This window comes from Patiria miniata, unplaced genomic scaffold (genome assembly GCF_015706575.1).
Source record: "Patiria miniata isolate m_02_andy unplaced genomic scaffold, ASM1570657v1 HiC_scaffold_29, whole genome shotgun sequence".
NCBI classification, from domain to species: domain Eukaryota; kingdom Metazoa; phylum Echinodermata; class Asteroidea; order Valvatida; family Asterinidae; genus Patiria; species Patiria miniata.
The window spans coordinates 27,299,555-27,327,268 of record NW_024037068.1 but is presented as its reverse complement, the minus strand read 5'-3'; the positions used below and the strand labels follow the sequence as shown (position 1 = coordinate 27,327,268).

At 39.7% G+C, this 27,714-nt stretch overlaps 1 pseudogene; it reads left to right on the top strand.

Moving 5' to 3' along the window:
* LOC119735344 overlaps positions 1 to 14,406 on the top strand; it is a 38,554-nt pseudogene extending 24,148 nt beyond the window's left edge.
* The last annotated feature ends 13,308 nt before the right edge of the window (positions 14,407 to 27,714 follow it).

Genomic DNA, 27,714 nt, shown 5'->3' with positions numbered 1-27,714 from the left:
GTAAATATGTTCAGTTCTCTTGTCCAACTTGTCTTTCATCTTTAAAAGTGTCTTTGAACATTGGAACACCAACGGTTGCAGGAAATTTTGAAAAGGCGGTCATCTTGAAAAAAATAAATAAATAAAAAGCCCCGCTTCCTCCCTTTTCTCAAAAACCCCGGACGAGAAACTATATTTTTTTTACTCGGCCTAACCAAAGTCAGTCTGTTATAGAGTTTCCAGAAAATTGAAATTACCCTCGAACAATTAACATTGACCCACTACGCATAATTTGCTCAACATTGACTGCATGTTTAGAATTCATAATCATATGAAACTGTTCAACTTGCCAATGGATACCAACCTTGCATTCGTCCTCTATCAACCACAAGCGTCCCTACAGCCCCTTTCCTTTTGTTTTTTAACTCTGTAACACTTAATTCATATATAATTATACTCATGCGTACACACATGTATTTCTCTGGAGCAAAATTAGCATGAACCTATTAAAACAATGGCTGCATTGCAAAATATCCAATGTTGAATTTACCGGTTCTATCCATGCTGTCGTCAACCCTATTTAGGTTTTGTTCATGCTCTTTTTAAACAGTTCCACCGAGCACAATTGCAGTATCCTACGATGGTACATCAATCAGTGATGGGGTTCCTTTTCCGATCGTAGCGGGTTCCAATCATCAATTCACCTGCACAACACCTGGCGTCAAACCAGCAGCCAACTTCACCTGGACCCTACCCGCAAGCTTCACCACAAACCAGCCACTAGGATCTCAGACAGATATTCCTAATAGCGGCGACAGCAGGTTGACAGACAGCACCAACACGATCACTGTGGACATCGCAGAGACACCAGCTACTGCTCAGCTGAAGTGTGGTGCTACCAATCGACAAGATGGACTGAGGGACACAGAGATTGACCTCACTGTGACCCTCCAAGTGAGAGGTATAAAGCATGAACTGTCAATCATTCCCTCCGTTTTCAACATAATATTGATCTATCTTGAGGATTACGTTTCTATGATAGTATGATGTTGTTATAAAGATTCTGTATCTATAAAAAATGTTAGTTTCTATGTAATTTCCGACCCACTTTGGGGTTTATTGGAAAGCACCCTTTTCCATTTTTATTAACGTCGTTCCCATTTTGTTATCATGACATATAATGTGAAGCTGCTCATATCTTTTTTTGTCAAATAGCATCTTTTGTCTTAATATTCTCAGTAAGTACTAGAATTTGTTTGCTTGTGGTGTTTCTCAACCAGTGTACTATTTATGCTGGTGGTTGTAGTTGTGTTTGCATTTTTGTTTTTGTTTTTTAAGTGCCACCCAGTGTAGTGAAGCTGTCAGACTCTGATGGTGAACAGACTCCAGGAGCGACAGTAACTGTTGACCAGGGATCATCACACACTTTCAGTTGCTTGGTGCAGGGTACCAGACCAGCTGCTACCATCCAGTGGTTCGTCGATGACGTAATGCCGTCCATCGGGGTTGGAACCCCGACTACAACTGTAACCAACGAGCTGTTTGACACAACAGGCACCTGGACATTCACTCCAAGCAGAACCAATCACAGACAGGAGGTGAAGTGTGCAGCAAACACTGCAGAGTCGCAGCCGCCACACCCTAATGTGGCAATTACACTGGATATCAACGGTATGTAGCCAACTTAGTAACACCCAAATAATTGGTACACAGAAATAATTGGACGATTGCTTACATACTGATGACCGTACCCTAATGTGGCAGTTACACTGGATGTCAACGGTATGTAGCTATCTTGGTCACACCCAAATAAAAGGTTTAAGAAGAGAGTAGGACGATTGTAGACATATCGATTCCCGTTGTCCTAATTAATAGATAAAATCACTTCAAAGTAGAAAATGTTTATCACATTCAAGATAAAGGAACGGACAGTGACACTCGCAAAAATTCCATACCATGTTTAGGTGTATTCTTAATCTGTCATTTATTGACATTAGATTGAATAATTTCAATTGAATGCCAATGTTGTTGGTTCGACATTTTTATGTTGGTGAATGTCTATAAAAGACTGGGGCATAATGGTCAAAAGTACCCTGGTTTTCCGTGTCCAATGGAAAGCACCCAATAACAGTTTCATTACTACACTGTCCGGCAAAGAAGACATTGGATGACAATCTGTTTTGGGCATCATGCCACCAAAGCTAAACTGTATCTTAAACCCGTTTCAAACCTTTGAATTCGGTTTCAGACAGGAAGTTATTCTTTACTGAGTTTTTTTTATTGACAAGACTGTAGCATCCGATCCCTTAAATTGCTTGGAACGCTCATCTTTTTTAAAGGTTGAACTTAATTGCAATTTTCGAATGCCAGTCTGATATTCTGATTATAGTAAAGGTTTATTGAAAGGATTACAAAGTGCTATTCACTTGACGTCTTCACATATATCTGGTATACACGATAATTATTTTCATTCAAACAGGTCCCCCTGACACACCTGTGATCACTCCAAGTTCTCCAATGACTGAAGATGCTCTAACTACACTGACGTGTACAGCAGACATGGGATATCCCAATGACTGGACTCTGGTTTGGTCCAATGGAGGCTCACCAGGTCCAAGTACGAGCTCGTCAGCATCAGGTGATCGCTACAGCTTCACCAGCATGCTGGACTACACCCAAAGGAGACAGGATAATGGAAACATCATCACGTGTGTAGCACAGAGAGATTCAGGAATGCGTAGTAGTGAAGGGACGCTGCCCATCGACGTACAATGTAAGTGTGGCTTCTTTCACATTTCTGTAGGGGCAAAGAGTTCTTCATATGTGAAATGGGACTGAACACGGTGAAGGATGTACGTTATGGGTTGAGGGTACACCATGGCATATATCTTAAAGTATTGGTCTTAAAAGAACTATAACAACAGGTGAGAATGGTTCTCGGCCATTCCCACCTCTTGTTCTTTCAGTACAGCACTTCACAGAAGAGATATAATAATAATACCGGAGTCTTATATAGCGCACGTATCTACCAACAATAAGGTACTCAAGGCGCTGGTAATTATGTCTATTTTTTTAAAGACAGGTAAATGCAGTTTATGAGAAATGTGAGACCCATTATGTAGCACCTTATCAGGGTTAAGGTGCGGCGGTGCATATTGCAGCCACTGTCAGAAACACCGGGGCAAACCCCTTAGCGATAAGTGTTACTGGGTTCTTTAATGTGCATTTAATACACAACACACGGGACTACGGCTTTACGTCCAATCCGAAGGACAATAATGGTAAAGTGCCTTGCTGAAGAGCACAAGCACCATTTCCCTGTCAGGATTTGAACCCATGTACCACGGCACACGAGTCAAACACCGTAACCATTGGAGCACAGATATCTCAAGATGTGCTTTACTTATATTAGCAAGCCTATGTGTTCGAGTTTTATGCACCAGCCTAAACACGGATGATAGTAAGTGGCAGTTGATTACTTCATGGGAAAAAACATTGAATAGGAAACCCTGTCACTTTAATGTAGAAATATGCAGTTTTTCAACTTTGAAAATCGATAGGCTATTCCTCACTAGTTCCTGTCTCATTCAATTTGCATTCCAATTCAAACTGATTCTTTTTAAAAAGGTTCTCCCATAAAGAAAAGTAAGTCTAAATATGTTGCCTTGTTGAAAGTATAATATATGATGGACACAGTCGTGGGCTATTTAGTTTGGTTATAGGGTACGATCTTTTGTATTTACGCAAAAAGCTCCGTTACTTTAATGTCTAATAGCCGAGTGAGGGTCTCAATAAACATTGCTTTCCCAAACCCATTTTCTTCAGTTTGTGCTGAAGCAGTAAGCGTCAGTTGTCCATCAAGTACAGCATCAGGTAGCATCGTGCAACTATCGTGCAATTCAGGCAGCAGCAACCCAGCAACCTCACTTGTTTGGTCCAAGAACAACGTGGACCAGTCTAACCCAAGCCAACCAGTATTTACTGATGGAGACTACGATGGCCGAGAGACAACACTCAGGTTAACAACAGGGGCACTGACCAAGGCAGACAACAGAGCTGTGTACCAATGCTGCCTTATAAAGACGTCGCTATGCACTGTGGATATGTGCGACTCATGCTCCTTGAATGTTGAATGTAAGTCGCCATTGTCATTGTGTGCTTTCAACAAATGATATGACCTGATTTTTATCATATATATTGGTTCTAGAGTGTAAAACCAAAATGCGAGCTTTAAATGACACCCGCTTTGGGTACAGAGGGACACTAAAGGCTGAATATGTACATTCTTCATTTCCTCAAACGAGTTGAAGTAGTTTAAGCATTTTCTTAGGAAATTTTTTGGTGCCGATAGAGTTGATTCTGTCATACATGTACATACCGTAGTTGTTACAACATAAACCTTGTATTATGTAGTGCATACGAATTTCTTGATGCATCGACTATTGACCTGTCAATTCTGCAGTAGGCCTACATCAAATCAAATTAGTTTAATGGCTTTTACCTGTAAGGTTTTGGAAAATGAATTGTTCTTTGTCTTCCTTGTTATTTTTCATTGTAGACCGCCCGGAGTTTTCTTTGCCAACTGTTACGCCGACCGGTCCTATCGTAGTGGGCGGCAGCTTAGTCCTGTCCTGCAGCGCAGAGGCCAATCCTCAGCCCCCTGATTTCATCACGTGGGAGAAGATCGGGTCTCCTGACTCCCTAACCTCTGTCTACAGCGATGGAACAAGCACCCTGACACTAAGCAGCATCAGCAGGGACCAGGCTGGGTCCTACAGGTGTCGCGGGAACAATGGTGTACCACCTGTTGTCTTTTCAGGCTCTGTTGACGTCATTGTGCACTGTAAGATTCTTTGTGTATTTGGTTATATACAAACCAAAGATTACGCCATTTTGAAGAATCCTATTTTTACCCTACTGCTGTGAATATCACTTATTTTTTGTTTACAAAATGTTTTCAACATGGTTCTTTTGTTCCTTTACATTCAAAGATGAAGTAAGCATCCTAAATAAGGGCGACACATCAGTGGGGGCAAAAGATGGTTACGATGCTACTCTTGTATGTGAAGGCAAGGGTAATCCCCTCCCTCGAATGACATGGTCGCGTCCAGACGGTGTGGAGTTAACTAATGAGACCGACCCTGGAAGGATATTTCAGGTCGATACCATTCATGAGGGGGATGATGTGTTTGGATTCACCATCAGGAGTACCTTGCACATCAATCCAGTGACTGGGACTGGAGACTACGGGTCTTACACTTGCAACAGCGGTAATGGAATAGGAATGGTTGACACACTGACCGTTGTGTTGAATGACAAAGGTAAATTAAAACAGTTAGAAAAAAAACTAACAATGGTGTTACATCAAACAGAATTGTTGTATAAAACAGATAATAAATGTTTTGCATTCGTGCAATGGGCAAAAATAATTTCATTCGGTGAGAGATGGAGTGCTCCATTACACTCGGCTTTGCCGCGTGTAATGTAACATAATTCCATCTGTCACCACCTCATGAAATAATTCTTATCATTGCAGTCATAAAGTTTCATCATTTGTGTATTGGACAACTGCATAATCAGTACAATACAAGTGGTATCGTTGTACCAATTGCTATGACTGTGGGTACCCCACTTTTCATTCAACTTCGGAACAGGTATATTTTGCCTTTTTTAAGGACTATTTCAAACAGAATATGTAAAACGCTAGGTCCTTTATTTTGTTTGTCATCTGTGCCATAGTCACACCGCTGCCACCGCAAGATGTGTCCGTCGATCAGGGTACAGTCACAGCGACATCTGTCACGATAACATGGCGTCCTGGCATCGACGTCGGCGAACCTCAGTGGTTTTATGTCAACATCCGGGAAGTTGACACAACGACAGGGTTTGATCCCAGCACTCGGGTGAGAATCGCCGATGGCGTCGTGGTGCACGTGATTGAGAGTTTGAGTCCGTACACCAAGTATGAGATCGAGGTATATGCTGAGAATGCTAATGGCGTGAGCCAAAACGTCAGAAGGACTGCGACAACTCTACGTAAGTTCAGCCTTATGTTTCTCTCACACCATATTTATTGTTAATTCAACAAAATATCTTAGCAAAGGTAAAATTAGAGCTATATTGCCATTTCACAGTGTAGTTTCTGATAAGTCTCATTTCGTGGATCACTACAGGTAAGTTTTGTCGTGCTATCTAAATCCGGTATTGAACACAGTTTTCCTTTTTTCTCGTTCAATTTGCACACAGCTGATATGCCAGAAAAGTTAGGTGAGTGATTCAGCCTATTTGTTTCTTGTTTTTTTCAAATGAGACTTGTCATTGCTGACATATCAATCAATCTGTTCAAACAATTTTAATTATTTTTGTTAACATCTGATTTGCATAATACGATAACCAAAACTTGGTAGAAATAGGCAAATCGATCAAATACACCCTGTCAGCAAACACCTTTTTTTTTTTATATATATTTTGTTCCGTTCAGAATTATTTCCGGGGTCTGTGTTTGTATTTGTTTTTAGATATCTCTGTGACCACAAATCAAGAGACTGGAATCATCTCAGTTGGTGGCATTCCTCAAGATGGCGACACCCTGTCGTGTTTGCGGCTTGAAGCACGTCTAACCAATCAAGATGATTGGTTTGACTATGGCGAGTGTCTTGAGACAAACACAGACTTGGCTCTACGTGAGGCTCGATCTAGATACTGCTATGGAGACTTGTGTAGTCAGGCGACTACTGCAATAACAGGTCAGTCAAACCGGTTTGAGATCAGTCAAACCGGTCTAGATACTGCTATGGAGACTTGTGTAGTCAGGCGACTCCTGCAATTACAGGTCAGTCAAACCGGTTTGAGATCAGTCAAACCGGTCTAGATACTGCTATGGAGACTTAATTGTGTAGTCAGGCGACTACCGCAATAACAGGTCAGTCAAACCGGTTTGAGATCGGACAAACCGGTCTAGATACTGCTATGGAGACTTGTGTAGTGAGGCGACTTCTGCAGTAACAAGTCAGTCAAACCGGTTTGAGATCAGTCCAACCGTTCTAGATACTGCTATGGAGACTTGTGTAGTCAGGCGACTTCTGCAGTAACAAGTCAGTCAAACCGGTTTGAGATCAGTCAAACCGGTCTAGATACTGCTATGGAGACTTGTATAGTCAGGCGACTCCTGCGATTACAGGTCAGTCAAACCGGTTTGAGATCAGTCAAACCGGTCTAGATACTGCTATGGAGACTTGTGTAGTCAGGCGACTACCGCAATAACAGGTCAGTCAAACCGGTTTGAGATCAGTCAAACCGGTCTAGATACTGCTATGGAGACTTGTGTAGTCAGGCGACTCCTGCGATTACAGGTCAGTCAAACCGGTTTGAGATCAGTCAAACCGATCTAGATACTGCTATGGAGACTTGTGTAGTCAGGCGACTACCGCAATAACAGGTCAGTCAAACCGGTTTGAGATCAGTCAAACCGGTCTAGATACTGCTATGGAGACTTGTGTAGTCAGGCGACTACCGCAATAACAGGTCAGTCAAACCGGTTTGAGATCAGTCAAACTGGTCTAGATACAGCTATGGAGACTTGCAGTGGCGTAGCCAGGATTTTTTTCAGTGGGGGGGGCGCTGGGGGGGCTGGAACATTTCATGGGGGGGCGTCAAGCAGGGGCGTCAATCGCTTTTCAAAAGTGGGGGGGGGGGGGAACATACCTTGATCATAACTGATGCAAGCGCGAAGCCCTTACGGCGTGGGGTTCGGGGCCCGCTTGAATTCTAGATGTTTTGTGGTGTGATTTGAAGCAATTTCTTACGACTTTCCTCCATGCTTTAACTAATATTTTCTTGGCAAAAGATAATTATTTGAACATCGTTTTCGAGGTGATAATTTTTTTAGAAACTCAAAATCTCAGTGGGGGGGGGGGGGGGCGACTGGGGGGAAGGGCGACAAGGTTTCATGTGGGGGCGGTCGCCCCACGCCCCCCCCCCCCCCCCCCCCCCCCCCCCCCGCCGGTGGCTACGCCACTGGAGACTTGTGCAGTCAGGCGACTACTGCAATAACCGGTCTAGATATTGCTATGGAGACTTAGTCAGGCGACTACTGCAATAACCGGTCAGTCAAACCGGTTTGAGATCAGTCAAACCGGTCTAGATACTGCCATGGCGACTTGTGTAGTCAGGCGACTACTGAAATAACCGGTCAGTCAAACCGGTTTGATGTCATTGGTCTTTGTGCTGGTCCCAGAGAGGGCAGTCTATTGTCTTTGCACCTGACTGATGGAATGACTCACTGACCGACTCACTAACTGACTGATTTGGGCTGATATTGGCTTGCGAAGATAGTCGGGTAGTGTTATCATGTAGGATGAAGCCTTGATCGGCTAAATCTAGCCTAACATTGTAGACCAGATGTATGAAGAGACTCCTAGTGAGTTGCAGTTGTGAATCAATTGAAACGAACTTTGGCTGCTATGGATCATCTTTAGTGTGGATGTCAGACAGATTACTTTACTAGACTTGAACGGCAAAACACAATGCGGAAAGCGTTAATTTTTCGGTCCAAAATCAATTGGAAGTCACCTGACTCTACCTCCCCTAAAACACACTTCATGTCTCCATGAAAATACAAAATAATAAACAAGTAAACATTTCAATTAATTGATATTTTTTTATTTTAATTAATTAATTTAAATTATTTTTTACAGATGATTAGGTAAGAGATAAGGTAAATTACCCGTCAGACAAAAAATTCCACAATGACAAATAACACGGAATTTCACTATTTTTTCCCTATTTTTGTTTGCACTTTTTTGTGCTCACATAGTTGCAGGACAGTCGAGTAATGCAGGATTGATCGCAGGCATTGCAATTCTGGCCGTCATGGTATTAATTAGCATTGCACTAAATGTTGTGGTAATCATGTACGTCAAAAGAAGAGGACCACAACCAGGTAATTAAATTGGAGGTTTTCTTATCCTCGGTTTCGTCACCGACTTTGGAACATTTTAAATCCTTGAAGGACTCCGGCACAAGACAGTTGTTGTTCTGTCACAGAAATGTCAGAGACCAATGTAGAAAAGGTCATCCTAGTTCAGAGTATCCTTATTCCTGTAGCTGTTTCATTCAGTCTTATGACAATCACTAACAAACTAGTTTTCATGTGGTTCTATACAAAGCAGGTATGAATAGCACTCCTTCATATATGCCACTACTTTTTGTCCTAATTTCGAAGTGAAATTAAATATTTGGTTTTCTTTATTGCAGAAACCAAGAAACGTATTTCAATACCGTAAGTATAGTCGCACTTGTACACAATGTGTAAGCAAGATGTAGCAATATCACGAAAGATTTTAATATTGGCTTTAAATTAATATGGAATCATTATCAACCTATTTCCCCAGGAAATTCAAGCCAGAAGACAAACGACCTGTCATCAATGAAGCAGAGGAATACCAAGACTTGGGTAAGATGCTGAATAGATCATGTTTGGACTAGTGTTTTTCCACAGTTTGTGAATGGAAAAAAAGAAGGGAAATATTTTTGTTTTAAAACTGTCGCTATATTGCTTAACACTATGCAGGTGTGAACGACCGCAAATAGCTGTTATGTTTCCCATTACTCTCAATGAAACCAAAACACAAACGAGCTGAACATTTGATCCCCAAAGTTTGTGGTGATGGGTCTCTCCTGGTCCTATTCATGGAACTTTCTTTCTTCATTGCAATTTTTCCGCAGACATACCCCTACAAATCCTGGCCGTAGGCGGGAGCCCCAACCCAGCTGCGTCGACCTACGCCAGCATTTCTGAAACTCTCGCAGAGTTCTCACGAGAAAAGCTGACGATCGTTCGTGAACTTGGACAAGGCGCCTTCGGGAAGGTTTTACTTGGGAATGCCAATGGTATCGTCCAGCAGGGAACTGTAACGCAAGTGGCTGTCAAAACTCTAAGAGGTAATTGATTACATCGATTAAAAATAAAATACAATACAAAGAAAAGTTGGTTAATTACATTTGAATTAACAACATTGCTAAATAGCTAAATACTTCTTTGTTTTGATATGATAATTCATCATTGTTATTCCACGTATTTGAATTTTCTAATTGAGGGGTTAACACCAAGTAAGGCTACATAATTTCTGACATATACTGTTCTTTAAGATGCATTATTCACAATTGTTTCTGACGGCTATTTCATGAGCAGACGATGCAGATATCACGGAGAGAGGCGATCTGCTCCGGGAATTGGACTTCATGAAAAAGCTTCCGAGTCACTCTAATGTCGTCAAACTCCTCGGATTCTGCATTGACAGAGGTAGATCATTAACACTTGTATTAAATTTAAAGACCCTTTTTTTACCGTCACTTCATTAGAAATCATGATTGCAGGCTTCAAAATATTACCTTAAACCAAAACTTAAATATAGGGGCTTTCTTGACAACTGATTCAGGGAAAGTACAATTTGCTTCGTTAAAAATGCACTAGCCACAGAAAAGGAGACAATTAGCATGCTATTCAGTTATTTGGCAATACATCCGTACAAACAGTGAACATGATTTCACGAGACGTTCATGCTCCATGATTCTTAACGATAGGAACATTCTGAGTATTCTGTCAGAGATTTTCTGTTCTCAAATGTTTTTAATGATTCTGCTTTTTTGATCAGATCCAATTTATATCATCATGGAGTTCATGTCCAAAGGTCAACTCAAGGATCTCTTGACGAGTAGTCGAGGCAAAGGCAAGTTGCAGGTGTATAGCAACCTGCACGGTAGAAGCAAATCTCTGACGTCTAAGGACCTCATCAAGTTCGCTACAGACGTTGCTGATGGAATGGCATTTCTGGCTTCACAGCAGGTTAGTAGCTAATATCTATGTACTATATCTACATCAGTTTGCGACCGCTGTCTGGATTTACGTAGACTTCAAGGCTGATCATTATGCAATAAATTCGAAATCAGAAGTAATTCGCAAGTAAAGTCACGAGTGACAGGGATGGACACTGACAAGGAATATCTTAGCCAAATCTTCACTTGAGTAACGTTTGATTTGACTCGGGACTGAATGACTTGCGTCAACTTGCGATGACTTGCGATGTACTTGTGATGACTTGTGATGGGTTAACTGCGACTCTAACAAATGCAATAAGTGATAAACTGAAAACTAAATTTAACTAGGCAAGGACGAATCCAGGAATTTTTCGGGGGGGGGGGGGTTCAGCAGCAAAAAAAGTGAAATTTTTACACATTTTCAATGAGGGCCCTGTTCAAATCCGAAGATTAGTTGCACTATATTACACAGTACTACAAATACCCCCAACAAAGCTGGCTCTGTACGTATTTTGTGCACAGACAGACAATATTACCAGTCTATTTTTTAGGTGTCAGAGCAGTGCTGGGGGATTCCCCCCTCCCAGATCCGTGCCTAGTAGGTGATGATGATCAACAATTATTGTGCCAATCTAACTATTGTATTTAATCAATGTTATTATTTCAGCTCTTTCTGGTTATGAAACAAACAATCATTCAAAGTTCAGAAACAGTGAGGGAACAATGAAAACACTTCTTGTGTTGCAAAGGTGAGAGGAAAATCCTAGGGAAAGCCACAAACTCAGTGACTTCAAACCCTCTCCATATGTGGGTATGGGCGGAATTCGTACCCGGGTAACACGAAGTAGATGAAAGCACCACACCAACTTAACTCCCCAACGAACTGACGATATCCTGTCTTTTTATACACAGTGCATTCACAGAGATTTGGCCGCCCGTAATGTCCTGGTGGGTGAGAACATGATCTGTAAGGTGTCTGATTTCGGACTCGCTCGTGACGTCAAGAACATGAGAGTGTACCAACGGAAGTCCGAGGTATGGAACTCTGATATACCAATCTCCAGACTTTTAGTTTTTCTGCAAGGGTCAAAGTACCAGAGTCCTTTAACTTTTTTACACTTCACGAAATAAATTTTCAAGTGATCAAGAAGGACATGAAATTATATACTTCTCATTTTTTTTAAGGACTGTATAGATAAATCTTGAATTGCCAAATCTTGATGTGCGCACGCGAAGATAAAACCAAATCGAGTAACTGAAAAGTAAATTGGAATCCAACATGATGTAATGTCGTAAGTGTAACAAAGAAGGACTTTAAATTTAAATTATGTTGTCTCCTTTTCAAGGCTCGGTTACCAATTCGTTGGATGGCCCTGGAATCGGTTGTTGATGACGTGTACACAACAGAGAGTGACCTATGGTCTTATGGCATACTTCTATGGGAGATTGTTACTCTTGGTGAGTTTTAAAGTTTTTAAATATTCACGACAATCTATTAGCATTATTACACAGAACTTTCCTTTATAATGGATGAGCAGAGTAATACCACTTTCCCTTACTTCATTTGAGTTTCATGCTCTTAGATGGAACAAGAACAAGTAACACATTCGCAACCAATGTAAATAAAATATGGGGGAAAATCCAAACTTGTAACAGGAAGTTCTCTAAATAACGTCATCACTCAATATTTTCTTTAAAATTAATGTGACTTTATGTAATTGTGCATTTTGAATGTTGATCTTTACTTATGTTTATTATCTTTATGTCTGCTGGGACCCATGGCAGACTTGTGGATTACACTCAATGGGCAACCCAGTTGAAATAAGCAATACAAATAAACAAATAAATAAATATTGTAAATATTGATTTGTTTGTTTGTTTCAGGTCCTAAGCCTTTTTATTCATTGACTGCAACGCCTCGACAAACCCTCTTTCATCGCTTGAAAAACATCTAAAATTTTAACAATGAGTTGCCGTTGAGAAGAAACAAATTTGGTTTAAAGTGTCTCAGATTCATCATTGGAGCATGTCAAACTGAATCAAATGTCTCAGATTCTGTGATAATGTTTCGTTACAGGTGCTCGTCCTTATCCCACCATGAGCTTCAAGACAATGATTAGCGAGCTGCAGGAAGGATACCGCATGCCGAGACCAGAACATTGCCAAGATGAACTGTAAGATAAATACATCTAAAATCACTTCATTAGTTACACATTAAATATCATTTACATAATGCAGTTGGAACTTTAGATGGTCCTTATATGCAAACACACCCCTTGATGAGATTGACAGAATGGGTTCCTGCAAACATAGGATTTGTCGCTCGGTATAGCGCCGCTACTGGGGCCCAAGCTTGCTGGCTTAAACCCCACCCCGGTTAAAAAATGAACAGCAATATTAGGTGAACCGTGCCTTAGATGCAAAGGCTCCTTGATTTTCTTGTTTTTGTTTTTGTAAAATGGATTTCGACCTTAAACAATGTGTAACATTTTGGGCTTTACACTTAAAGATCCACGGGTTTACTGTTCAGACCTTCAAAAGAAAAATGTTCAGAAGTCAACCTAAAACAATGTGCATATTACGATACCTACCTAGGAATGGTTACACATTCAAACATTCGACAAGGTACATGTATGAGACTTTGGTAACAACTATGCCTTTTTTCATAACGTGTACCGATAGAACTAACTTGAAAAACCAATAGGTTACATGTCTGATTTTCTTTATTTATATTCACACAGCTACCAAATGATGCTGGCTTGTTGGGAGGAGGAGCCCACAGCACGACCGTCTTTCACTGAGATCGGTCAGAAACTTGAGAAACTGCTGGAGGGAGCGCATGTAAGTATGTGATTACAAGAAGTGACAGTTCTACAAATAGCGCCTGAAAGGACCACGCCACCATCACTCCATCAAGACCCATGTCCCCGTGGGTCTCCCCTCACAATTTTGAGGCAAAAAAAGATTTGTATTCTGTGAAACTTTGACGAAACCTAATTAGTGCCTCAAGTGCCTCCTACATAATTATATGGGACCAGCCACATTACTGGTTCCCAATATAGTAAGCCATTGAAAGCATTGAGGTTGGTGCAGGGCAGGGTGCCAGTTCGGCAGAATCTTGATGATTTCTTGGACCCTGCAGTGCACAAGGCTTCATTGGCCTTTTGTGGCCATTTGCTCCAAGGAATGTCTCCGATTATCCAAATTAAAGATCACGCACTGATCCTAACCAATTTTACAGAAAAGAAATCGAAAAATGATTGCAATAGCAATACCTTTTATTTACCGATAATTTCGATAAATATATTTAAATCTCACAAACTGTATTTCAACAGTTTTGCTTTTTCCAGGGCAACCTACCAAATACAGTCTGACAGTGAGCCGAATTCACTTTGTTTTGCAGGATTTCTTTAATGCTATGACGACGAGATGAATCTCGGTGCAAACTCTTACATGTACGTTGAATCATGGTTTTTTCTTTCTTGCCAGGATTACATAACTCTGTCAGACTACCAAGAATTTGACTACGAAGTGACGATTCCTGATTCTCCTGATGAAAAGATCTGAAACACTGAAGATGCATACTTACAGAGAAAGACAGTGGTTACAGCTAGAATAGGTGATGGACAATCTGAGCACGCTTACAATTCTATCACGAAGGCCCCTTCACTGGCAACAGCATTGTGCTAGCAATTCAGATAATCTGGCACAGGGCAGTTCAATGGCATGCACAATGGTTTTTCCATTGTTGAAGGGGATTTCGTGAGAATACAGTGATGACGTGCGTGAATTTGTCTACAACAAACTTGTAACCGTTTCTTATTATACACATGCTGTGGGCACAAGTGCACGCCTGGGCCAATTATGCACAATGAACCATTTGCCGTATGGCCGTATTCGGAAATGCATATACTCGTACTCGGAAGTACAAGTACTCATACTGGTACTCGGAAGTACAAGTACTCGTACTCGGAGACCCGTTCTTGTACTCGGAGGTACAAGTACTCGTACTCGTATTCAGCAACCTAAGTACTAGGAAGTACTCGGTACTCGGAAAAAAGTACTCGACTACAACACTGGGTGCTCTGGTCTTTCGTTGCACAACTGATCACTATCTTTTTTAAAACCAAGACTAATGCCAACACCACATCGTAGGTATAGAAGAGCCTCTTGTCTGCTGTATAAGGTCGGTCTCTTTATGCATCATGTGGTGTTAGTTTTTATCCTCCACAACATTGGTATGTGCATACATGTATAAGTTGATCTTTTTTTTAAGATGTCTGTCTTTTTACAAAATGTCTGTCTTTATACAAAATGTGTCATCAGTTTTATCTTTTCATTACATTTTTATATGCATATGTGTGGGTATTTCACATATAAATTAATGCTTCTGGTAATAAGCTTTGGGAGGGTCATATTTTCTCATGCTTGATGACTTTTAAAATTAATGTGATTTTATGTGACTGTGTATTTTTAATGTTTATTGTATTTTATGCATGCTGGGACCCATGGGAGACCAGTGGATTCCACTGAATGGGCAACCCAGTTGAAATAATATATATAGAACCAAGTTAATTCTCCTACATCTAGAACAGTTTCTTACATTACTTTTAACTATAATTCCCAACAATTATTGTTCCCAATGGTTTAAATGGTTGGGTGTAATATGCCACCATGAGTGATATGTTTATCTATAAATGTATATAAAAAAAATGTTTGCTACAAGAATGGCTCACTTAGGCACTTACTTATACCGTTCACGTCGTCATAATAACTCAGGCATCTCATTGCCTTTGAAGAAGACTGGTTACCAAACCTTTACCTGTGTTAATGGTATAGTCAAGCACCGGGGATCTGTCATATACTAGACCGGGAACAAGTCAAAACGTGCCGGGGCTGGTGCTATTGAGGAGGGGGGGGGGGGGGTGTCTGAAATAGGCTTGGTCTCCGTCCTGGGCTTCGTCTCTCATTTTTGAAACATTTGATTTGCCTTTCATGTCAAAACCAAATGTAAAACTTTCATCTTTGTTTTCAAAATCATACAGTATGATGTCTCTGTAGCAAGACATCAATTTATATTTTGCCGGAACCCAGAAAATCAGGGACCCTAAAATAAGGTGAAGCGGAGACGAGGCCTTGGTCGGGAAAAATTGTATGCTTAGGGCAAAACCTAATATTGAATTTACAACACCCCCACGAAATTCCATCTTATGAATGGCATATGCACAATTAATGACGACGCCATATTGGATTTCGGTCTGCCTAATAACTTTAAACATTTTACAAAGCAGTTTTCGGTGTATTGTAAAAAAATGTTACTATTTACCTTTATTAGTTCTTTTGATATAAATTGTAGAAATAAGCAAAGATGTAATTTCTTTTTTGAATAAGAATGAGCAGACTTTGTTCAAATGAAACAGAGTAAAGATTACAATAATGTAAAACAATAAAGACGGGCCTCAATCCATTTGATGGAGACAGTAAGTATAGATAAGGTAATGCTTACTTCTGAGGCAAACTTAGATCTGTCTTGAAGTGTGCATGTCAATATCGTGTGGACATTATTGATGTTTTTCCTGCTGTTATAGTTACAACTTCCCCTACCCAATTAACAGGACAAGATCAAACTTTTTCCTTGACCTAAAATTCCTAAATATAAAACCAAAAGCCACTGGTAACAAACAAGATACAACGACTTTTGAATTATTTTGCAGCAGATTTATTGGAGCTCCTTTTCTGGCTTTCACTGGACAGCACTTTTCTAGGAATGGATTAAAATCAAGAACACTTTGTTTGTATTCGATCCCAGCTGCAACTGGAATGTACGTGTGCTTTGCAAGTTATCAAAACCACACTCTCTTCCTCTCAATCGTCGCTGACCAATTCCCACAGGTCAAAGGTTAAACGGGTAATGTTCACAGACCAATCAGAATGTACACTGACAAACATTCAACCAATCAGACTGCAGAGCTGCTTATCCACGATTGTCCCGCTAGAATAAACAAACTTGTTCAGAACTAAACGGCTACAGTTGACATTTTCCAAATATCGGCTTTGTCTTGAATTCGGCTTCATGTCTGGTTTCCAAATCATCAAGAATCGTTTAAATTCCAAACCAAATGGAAATACTATGGCCTCATATTGTAAGCATTTATGATCCTGATACAGAATATGGACTCCATGAAGCCACAATCACCGACTCAGCGATCTAAACACTCCTGAAACTAAATTCTGAGACAAAGCCGACTTTTGAAGGAAAAAGTAACCTTTATTTTTTTTGTTAAAAAACGGCGGTAAGTACTGAGTATTAAATAAAACAATTAAAACATAAAACAAATATTGCATTTAATCTTTACAGAGATCATAACGAGGACGAAATCCTTCAATTCCAAAAATCCAACACGATGGGCACATTATTTGTACAGAGTAGTAATAGTGGTTTGGTTGCAAACATCGAAATGCTATATACTGCAAAATCCAAGGTAGCAATTTTATGCAGTTGTTTATCAGAAAATACTGCTGAGCAAACTGTGTATAAAGTAAACACTGACAGAGTATACCAGTTTACAACAAACATGGCATGACATTTTGGCGGGTCAACTTGGTTTTTTGTTTGTTTTTGTTTGGCTAAGCATATCTCTCTTGTGCTTAGCAGCTCCAGGAGTTGGATTTAAGGTTGAAAATCAAATCTCAGTAATATACATTTAGATGTACTGTCCTTTCTAAATACAATGTATTCCAATTTCACGCCAAAAAAGAAATGATTATTTTCGTAATTGCTATTTTCCCCAAAATACAACAGTTGGAAAGAATGTACATGTATTATCCAGACCACTTACTTGGTTGTGTACAAAGTCTGTGGAGGGTTGAATGCATTTTCAAAGGAGTTTCTCAAAAAAATAGAAATGTTTCTCAGTCACAGATTCACGTCTTTTCAACATTTTTGCAATGATTGACCTTCATTGAGATAATGTATGACGAACAAAAAGTTGCGTCCGGATTAACCACTACAGTTAGAACAGTGTATTTTCCAGAAGTTATTCACTTTTGAGAAAGAACAAAAAAATCAACCCACGGAACAAATGGAATCAAATTTGAAATTATCTACGGCCAGACATCAATATTCAGTTCTGGCAAGGTAGACTGGTTACCGCCTCACGGTCAGTATTGATAATATCCGGTCTCCTCACAGGGCAGATGGTTTTTGAGCACAGACATTCTTAAAGAGAAAATTATATCAAAGTTATTGAGGAACAAGGACAGTACATCCTTAATAACATGATCTGGATTAAAATACTCCGATATGCAAATCGACATCTTGATTACAATAACTCGTTTTTTAAAGAATGCACTTACTTTTTAAAAAGGAACCACTTAAATTGCTTCATTTGCTTTTAACTGAGTACTGAAAATAAAAACACTGAGCAAAAACTAATTGCAATATAAGAAACTAAACCAAAATCTGAATTCCAAAAAGTAAAACTGATAAAGAGTTCAACACTGTTTTAAAACACGTACGAATATACATTTTAGTCTAAATTTCAAAGACGCATTTCCTATGTTCTTTTCGAGTCTCAACTCAAAACATGCATTTGTTACTTTCCATCGCTATTTTTCTAGCAATATAAACGTTATTCACCTTTGAATGAGACATGAAACAGAAAAATCCAACGATGTTTATTCATTGACTTATTTCTTCTCAAATTCAAATTAACGCTGCCAGACATTATTTCGGTTCTCGCAGGGTGGGTTCACTTGTACGCACAATGAAAGCCCTTTTTACAGGGTTGCAAACGCCCCAAATCGGAATAATTCTTTTTTTTTTTATCTGTTAGGAGAAAAAACTAAAATCCAATTGTTGTTTTTAAGAGCAAAGGGATGCGTCTTTAAAGATCAACTATTACTGTAAGCACAAAGATGTAAAATATGTAAAAGATAAAGTCTCAATAAAATCTATAATCTGCTTTATACGTGTATATACAGTTTGATTAGTACACAAAAATACATATTTTGGTTGATCATTTGCAGGAATTTGTAAATATCTGGATGGAAGAAAATACCATCAAGCACTAGCTGCAAGCTCACTGTATTAAAAATATATCATTTAGAAAAATCTGCATTTCTTTAATTACAAATATAATCAGTAGGGTGTTTTGGCAATTTGAAGTACTTATATTCCTCACACAAATTTGTTAATTCAATTTTAATGCTTTGTTCTTTCGATATATAAAAAAAATATTCGTCATATTTCAAAATCGTGGTCGATGATACAAAAGCAATTTACAAGCCAGATACTCTCCATTAAACGGTGCATAAACTGATCTCAAATGCACAACAAAATACTGCGTATATTTCTGTTACACAAATTATCCAATCGGGAATATATTTAATATTTCCCTGCGTGTTGGATCAGGTGGTTTATAGCATAGTATAGGTCCATAAAAAATAGCTCTGAGTAACATGATTATATAACTTTCAAAATGCCTTGTCAAACTTAAAACAATATTTCATGTTAAACAAAAATATGTCTTATAAATTCATACCGGAAGGTGAATTTTAAGTCTTGTGCCTATCAGAAAACAGGTACAATGACTTATATCAGCTCTTACAACAAACCAGAGTTGAAACAAATACAATTTAGGGAAGAAGAGCATTCTTTTGGTGTGAAATGATGTAAGATCTGCAATTGTACATGTAAAAAAAAATACAAGTAAAAATTGGTCTCTCCAAACAGGAATGTTACTCTTATTTTGTCATCAAGCACAAAATCGTAGGATTTTTCTGAGTCAAAGCTGTTTTAAACAATTATAAGTATAAACTTCATTGTCCATTTTTGCTTGTGAGTTGTCCCACAGTGATAAAAGTAGGCCTAAAGGGATTTTCATCCAAAAAATGCCTTTAACATATCCACAGTGTCAATAACACCTCATCACATGGATTCTGATAAGGCACGTTATTCTGATGTGACAAAGCACCAAGGCATATCGAAAAATTCACCTGCTCCTGATTCTTGTGGTATTTACAGAAAAGAACATGCTGAACTCCAATCTTTGGACAATTGTGTTCACTTTAGGTGTGCAGGGAGAAAGAGACCATGCTGTTCCCAAATAATTTGATAAAACACCCCCCCCCCAAAAAAAGGGGGGGGGGGGCCACTTTCTGTACAAATTAATGATTCTTTGTTTTCGAGCACCGTACCTGTTTAAGTCTCCATGAATTTTGGAAGCTGGAGTCTAAATGTAGGGCTGACCCTCCTTCCATAGACCACTATCATGTTGCGGCCATCTTGATTTTTCCCCATTCAAATCAACATAACCAAAGCGAGGCTTGAAGGAAAATAGTCTGTTTCCTTTTTGCACAAAAAACATTATAATTTAGTGCTGTTATTGGATACAGGGAGCATGACTGAAATGGTGGCAGCATGATAAAGGTCTATTGCCTATAGGGGGTGAGATTGGAAGAAAATGGAAAATCCGAGAAATAATGGGCCAAAGGTTTGCAGGTCGATGACATTCCACAGCAATGTAGGGTGTATCGTATTCATTTATATTTGCCTTCAGACACCCTAACAAAATAATAACAACCATTAAAGGTATAGTCCATCATTTGTAATTAGTGCATTTTGTTCGTTTGAAGCAACAAAAGTGTTCAAAATCTAATGAAGGATACTGAGCAACTAACCTGATGAAGTTTCAGCTAAGCTTCAGCTGTACATTCCCAGAAAAGCAGCATTCTAGGATCTCAATTTCAAATCAAAAGTTACTGAATCATGTTTTGAATTGTTTTGAATTGCAGCTATACACGGCGTCGCGCACTGATCTGACGAATTATAACAACCGCGCGCGCGTGTGCGTCGTTCCAATGCTTGCGCGCGCTGCGCCGAATAACAAAACGAACTACTAATTTAAATTTTCCTACGGTGCTTCTTAAGAAGCACCGTTGGAAATGCCTTCTTTCGTTGATTTCTTCAAAATGACAGCTTCCCAGAAAGAATAGTTTCACAGGGAGTTTAGTTCCCTTACTATCTTTCAACCAAGTTTGTTTTTCAACAGTAATTACACCAGTTACTTTTCGGATGGCTGCAAATGATGGACTATAGCTTTAAGTTTGTTCTGCAGAAACCCATAATACGGTAAAACCTCAGGAATTCCAGATTTTAAAAGAGAATCAGTGTCCTGAAACCAGGAAAATCCTGACCAATCACACCCCTAGTTCCCAGAATGCACCACAGTCACCTTGAAGACAGAGATTTCAAGGCTCTGATATTCTTTAAATTGTTAAAGTTCCACAACTTGTTCAACCCCACACTTCCTCAAAATTGAAAGATCACCTCTTGTACCTTTTGCCTCCTTTCAATTATCAATGGCAATCTGTGCCCATACAAATGCCTATTGAAAAAACAAACTTAATGTAATGTGACGATTGTTAGTATATTAAAAATAATGGAAGGAACAAAGTCAAATATATTTACAAAAATCAAATGATATTACAATTCAAAAAATGTCTGCATAAATTAATACCGTTTTGCATATTTCCATATATTATACAACTATGACAACCATGATTAATACAAAATTATTTTTAACATATATCATTAACCCTTACTCTCTGAGGGTAGTTTACTGCATGTCAGTTGGTTATGCCAATGCCCTCCAGCTGCAGTTATTTGGCAGATAACAAGTCTTAACAGTGAAGGCTCCAATTGGCAGGAGTTGGAGGCCCTGGAGGGTGCCTGATACTGACCAGCTGGGGGCACTCACTTTGTTATCAGAGGACTCTCATTGTTCTCTGTGGCATGTATTGGAGTGCCTGTCCAGTTACCCTTGAAATGACATGGCAGATATTGGAGGGCCATGCAAAAAACATAGGAGATTTTCTTGAGGCACAATTGGCATGCGTTGGAGGGTCAAGTAGGGTAAGGGTTAATTAAAGTACATACTCAAACAAACTAGTTAAAAACCAAACTGTAAACATTTTAAAAATAAAAGTGTCTTGGATAAATGTCTGCCGACTAAACAAAAATGATCAAATAATTGAGCTATATAGAGAAATAAGCAAAGCTGCCCATTCTTAAAATGTGCACATTGTATTCAAGTGAGGAATTCATTTGAGCATGGGTGAAGAAAAAAACGATACAACAAACAACATCTAAGTACTGTCTAATTCTCTCCCCTATGGACTACGCGCACGAACAGTGCATGGCGCCTAGTGATCCCTTTCAATAAATCCAATGGAAGGGACATGCTGCATGTGCATACTGACTTGTCGCGTACTGACTCGTACGCACATGGGGCAAAATACACATGATTTTGTTTTGAATCTACACCAATTGGTAATAACTTGGCACGAGCGTCAGGTGCCCCTGTAATGTGCTCAAGATCCCCTCCCAGTGGTCCCCCAACTCTCCCTCTGTAACCGTTGAGGGGGTACTTGTGCACGGAGTCTATAAGAGCCCCTGTATTTGCTCACAGATGCTGTACAGCACAAAACCAATTAAATTTTATGAAAAAAAAAAGGAATTTGGTTTATATTATACTTTTAAAATCTTGGCAAGGAATGTTTATTTACAGCTTGTTCAGATGTTGAAAATTAGACACGTTTTATAGGCTAAATCTTTTTTTTTTTCAAAGAAGGTTTTTGTGTTTAAACATATTCTTCTGCATCCTAGAATGTGATCATTTGGTTCAAGGAAAGATTTGGTTTATCATGAGATAAACCGTAACGAGAAACTAAGTACAAAACATAGGTGACATATTTCACAATCATGTGTTCACTCTCTACTCATATCTATGAGACTTTGTGACAACATTTTCTACGGTTAACTGGGTGGGACTCAAACCAACGACCCCCCGATTACTAGTACAGGCGTCTTGTGATTCACTATTTTAATGTTCAACCTCAGTGTGATGTACATATACTGATCACATAAAGGTATAACATGTATAAGGCTGCATCCGAATTTGCAGCATACGTGCACTTGCCATGACATCACAAATTCCCATTCAGTTTTGCATCGAGCATGAACATGCCTTAAGGAATGTCTTGGAACACGTTTCATATTTACGGCTGAGCGAAATCATTCCTTATCAGCGTCTACTTATCCTCCGGTTTCATCCGTGCAAAGTCTAGCGAAGCGTATTCCGTTGATTCCTCTGTCTGGATGGGTGGTTGGTCTACAGGATGTTGCTTCATATGACCCACCTCAGCATAGATCAAGCCGTCCTCGGTCACCTGGGAAAATAGATTACAAGAAAGGATTATCATTATATTAATTATCACCCAAGTGCAAGTGGAATAATATATTGCGTCTGTGTTGCATTTACCACAAGGCCAAAGGCTGAAGGACAAATGGAACACAGACACACTACATTTCCGTGAGAACAATAGAGGACAATAGGGTCCCCAATTCCCGAAGGTCCCCAATTTGGCAATGTGTAGAAAACATAAGGGAGGTCTTCCTAAAAAGTTAAAAATACAACCAAAAGGGGGACAATAGAGGGTCCCCAATTGCAGGCAAATACACACTTGTGTGAGTGCAAATGGGTAAAGCAATATTCTTCAAGTAAATTTGATGCACAGTTACGATGGAACAAGCACGCTGTACACACACTTGTCAGCAGTTATCGTTCACGTGCATGCAGCAGGAATAGCATACGCATCTTAGAATAGCAGGATATGTGGAATGTGATTTGGATCACGGTATTAAGTATATGATGGTGGTCTTAGGTATATCACACTGTTGTTGCCATGGATTGACAAATCAAAACTGCCCTGCCTGTTACTCCCAGTACCGCCCAAAACTGCCCAGCACTTATCAGACTTATGGATTTGTCAGGGAATATTATAATGTATGTAACACAATGCAATGCAAGTGCTGGTCAATTTTATCTACATACTAGTGTAAAGTCTGTCAGGAGCAAAATATATGGCCCATCAGGCAGGAGTTTATCTCCAGATGAAACGACAGAGAATTGTTTCCCCTGGATGGGATGCCAGCCCATTGCAGGTTACTCCCCAGCTAATGCGGGTACCCATTTATACTCCTGGGTGGAGAGAGGCAAGTGGGGTAAAGTGGCCTGCCCTAGGACACAACATATTGCCAGCAGCTGGACTCGAACCCCTGGCTCTCTGATCATGAGTCACAAACCCTAACCACTAGGCCAGACTCTGTTTTTCCATGTCCCTACCCTTAGGCAAAAAAAAAAGAAAAAAAAAGAAAGACTCCAGTTTCTGGTGTGCACGTGCATCGCCGTAGCCGGCCATGCGCATCTGCAAAATTTAAAAGTTTTTTTTTTCGATGTAAGATGATGTCTCAAAACTGCCAAACTCACTGGTTTGACTGGAATCCTGTTGCTGCACAATTTTAACATGTTTTTAGATGGGGTTACGATCGAATATAAGCTTTATGTGGCCTCTCTGGGCTCCCAGATATTTTGCACTAAATACAGTCGGGCACCATTTGCAGTCATCAGCCGACATTTGAGTGAAAAAAACAATATTAAAAAAAAAAAAAGCTGCGTCGCTGCACCACTTTTGGGGCAAGTTCCATACCAGAAACTGAAGACTTTTTTTTTTGGCCTTAGTAAGTTTTTATAATGTATTTCTAAAAAATAAGGAAATAATTTAATAAACAATTATATGCCCTAATGCTTTTGAATGAAGAACATAAAGTTCAAAGACTGTCCTTACTATGCTGCATGAGGGCTCCCTTCATGGACACCATTAACTGTGAGGAAGACATGCCTATCGTTTTTATCTTTGGCAAATAAATATTGCGTGTGGGCTTAAGCATGGTAAATCCATCACTTTGTTGACACATCCGGGTTATGGTTCCGTCAAGCATGTCAAGTGTTTTGTTTTGGACTGTTATGCATGGACTTTAGCCAAAATCACTTGAAATTCATTACGTGCTTATATATTACAAACAAAATGACAGAATTTCCTTATCTTTATTCTGGTTCATGCAACTTGCCATGAGGAAGTAAGTTGCAGAAGTAAATTTTTGTGTCGAAAACCTTAATGACTAAAGAATGAATCATGTTTTCATTTAGTATTTAGACTGCCATTTGGTATAATGTTTGAAGATCTGATACCCGTGCATCAGTATTATTGTTGGCGAGTTCTTCAGCAAAAAATAATAAAACCCTGAAAACGCAGCGTGAGAAGACGACCTTTAACACATCTAGCCCATTACCCCTCGCCCTTCATCATTTATTTTCTATTTTTACACTCTCCAATCCATCTGTATATTTCACACGGATTCTACACAACATTTATCTTCTGTAATCAGACAGACTTTGCACTTTATCACTAAGTAAATTCAGAAATCCGCTTCTAGAATTGTTTCTCTGTTTACTGACATTATTGAAACCGAAACTCTCTGTAGATATTTGCTAAACAGTGCCCATTGACAAGATTAAATAATGACATACCCCCGGTATCAAGCATTGAAACTAACGACTGTATTAAGCAAACTGACAATATGGAGACGAACTCATTGTCAACGAAAATGGCCTTTGTATTTCTAGGTTTTGGGTAAAAAAAAAGGAGGGAGCCAAAACGGGGATTTTTAAGAAAAAGTCTGATTTTTTTCTGTCTAACAATTGTTGAAAGGGGCAGTTGCTGCAATTCTAAGAAAAAGTACAATTTTAAAAAGTGACGAGATGTCTCTAAGATACTTCAATGTTCTGTAATGTCATTCCTGATCAATAAATATATTTTTTAACACAGAACAAAGAATGTATCAGGGCTCTTGAACCTGTGCCCTGCAGAATACAGTAGCCAGCATTCTTATCATAGGGGCTGGGTAGGGCTACTGGATGCTACAATGGTCGGGGGGGGGGGGGGGGAGTTTCACCTGTTACCCAGCCTTTGTACAATTAAAAAGTGTGTTGGGGGGGGGGGGGGCTGGAGGAAGTCATCATCTTTTTATGGGGGCGCTCTTCAAATATAGTATCGGGCAATAGGTGGCACTTCATGGCAGCACAATTACAGACATCCGCAATATTTTTTATGAGGGAGGGCAATATTTTTTATGAGGGAGCGTGCCCCCTCCACTTACTTACGCAGTTGATTCCAAAACTGTGCCAACTGAGCTATCCAGCCAATCCTACCAGTATGTTGCTGGTCCCCATTTTCCCCAATATTTTGTCCTGCAACAATTATTTGTTTTCTATTTGTAGTAAAAAGCAAAGAAGACTCACCACTCTTCCACTTGTGTCCTGTTGTGCCCCAACACTTGCATAAGTATCAGCAGAGTCTAAATGATCAAAATGAAAAATGTTCATTTAAGGTAGAGTAAACCATTTGTAATTTTTGCGTTTTTGAACAAAGGTGCTCAAAATCTAAAGACAGATGTTTAATAGCTAATCTGCTGAAGTTTTGGCTCTGTAAAATGCTGTGTATTTCGAGAAAACGGAACAAACATACACCATCTCGAGACACAATCCCAAATCTGCATTCAGGACATGATTGCCATCAGCGGGTCGTCACAGATTCACCCAATTGCAAACCAACTACAAATTTGATGGCACGGGGCATGATTTACCGAAATTTGCAAAAATGTGTCACTTGACACATATTTGAAAATGACCTTCTTTCACTGATTTCTTCAAAATGACAGCTTGACAGAACGAATAATTTTTTACCGGGAGTTTATTACCATTACTTATCTTTAAACCAAGTAAGCATTCTCACAATAATGTGGTCGGCTACTTTTTGGATAGCTGCAAATGATCTACTCTCCCTTTAAAATCTTTGCTTGCTTTCATCTGTTCCTATGCTCCCACTCATTCCTTCCTCCTTGCCCTGCTCCCCCTTTACACTCTCCTCAGCTTACATATTATAATAATGATTTTCTCTTCACTGTTGCCGATAAACTGCAAGATTTTATAATATAGTTGATTCGTGTACACCAGCACTTACAGGAAAGTTCTATCAGAGCTTTTTGCTTTTTGTACCTTTCAATGTACGTGAAGCTACTTTTTGATTACGAGACATCAAATGCGAGGAAAGTGATGCGGAATTCATCGGGGAAACGGGAGGGAGGGGGGGGGGGGGGTTGGTACCCGATTGAAGGTACACCATAAATCGGTTGCTGAGTCAGACCGGAAGTCAGTGGTGTCCGACAATACCCAAGCCGCAGGACAAAGAATTCACTGGACTTGCACACACATCATTGACCAGGAAGCACACTTCCTATCACTTAAGATATGGGAGGCAATCTTCATCTGCCATCATAAGCTGTCAATGAACCATGGCTAGGGTGACCAGCTAGCGGCAGTTTATGAGGCAATCTTACAGCCTCGTAATCAAACAGAGACTGGACAGTAGCGTCACGTACATCAGTGTTGTAGGACTCGAGTCCAGGACTCTGACTCGAGTCACATTTTTCGTGACTCAGACTCGACTCGAGTCACATTGAAAAATGACTCAGACTCGGACTTGACCATGATGACTAGGACTCGAGCTTCGAGTCACGTATTTTCATCATAAGAAAAAACATAACGTTATGTATTTGTGCGACGAACATAGCATTCTTGTTTACTCCATAGGTAAAACATGGCGCCGTGGAAAATCGTATCTAGTGGCCGTGCACGCACACAGTGCCTGCACGACGAGCACCAGGGCAGAGTATCATGCCAAAAAGTGTCTGGTACCAAAAAGTGTCTGCTTTCGGCAATGCTAACACTAGGCTGGGGATTTTTGAGCTAGGGATTTACTTAAAAGACAGAATGGATGATTGAACAACAAATTTTTAAAAAATGATTAGTTTGGTGAACAACTAAGAACAAGTGACTCGTGACTCAGACTCGTGACTTGAACTCGGACTTGGGGCTTGTGACTTAGGACTCGGACACGACGTTGGTGACTCGACTACAACACTGAAGTACATTGAGAAAGGCAGTCGGACGGTTG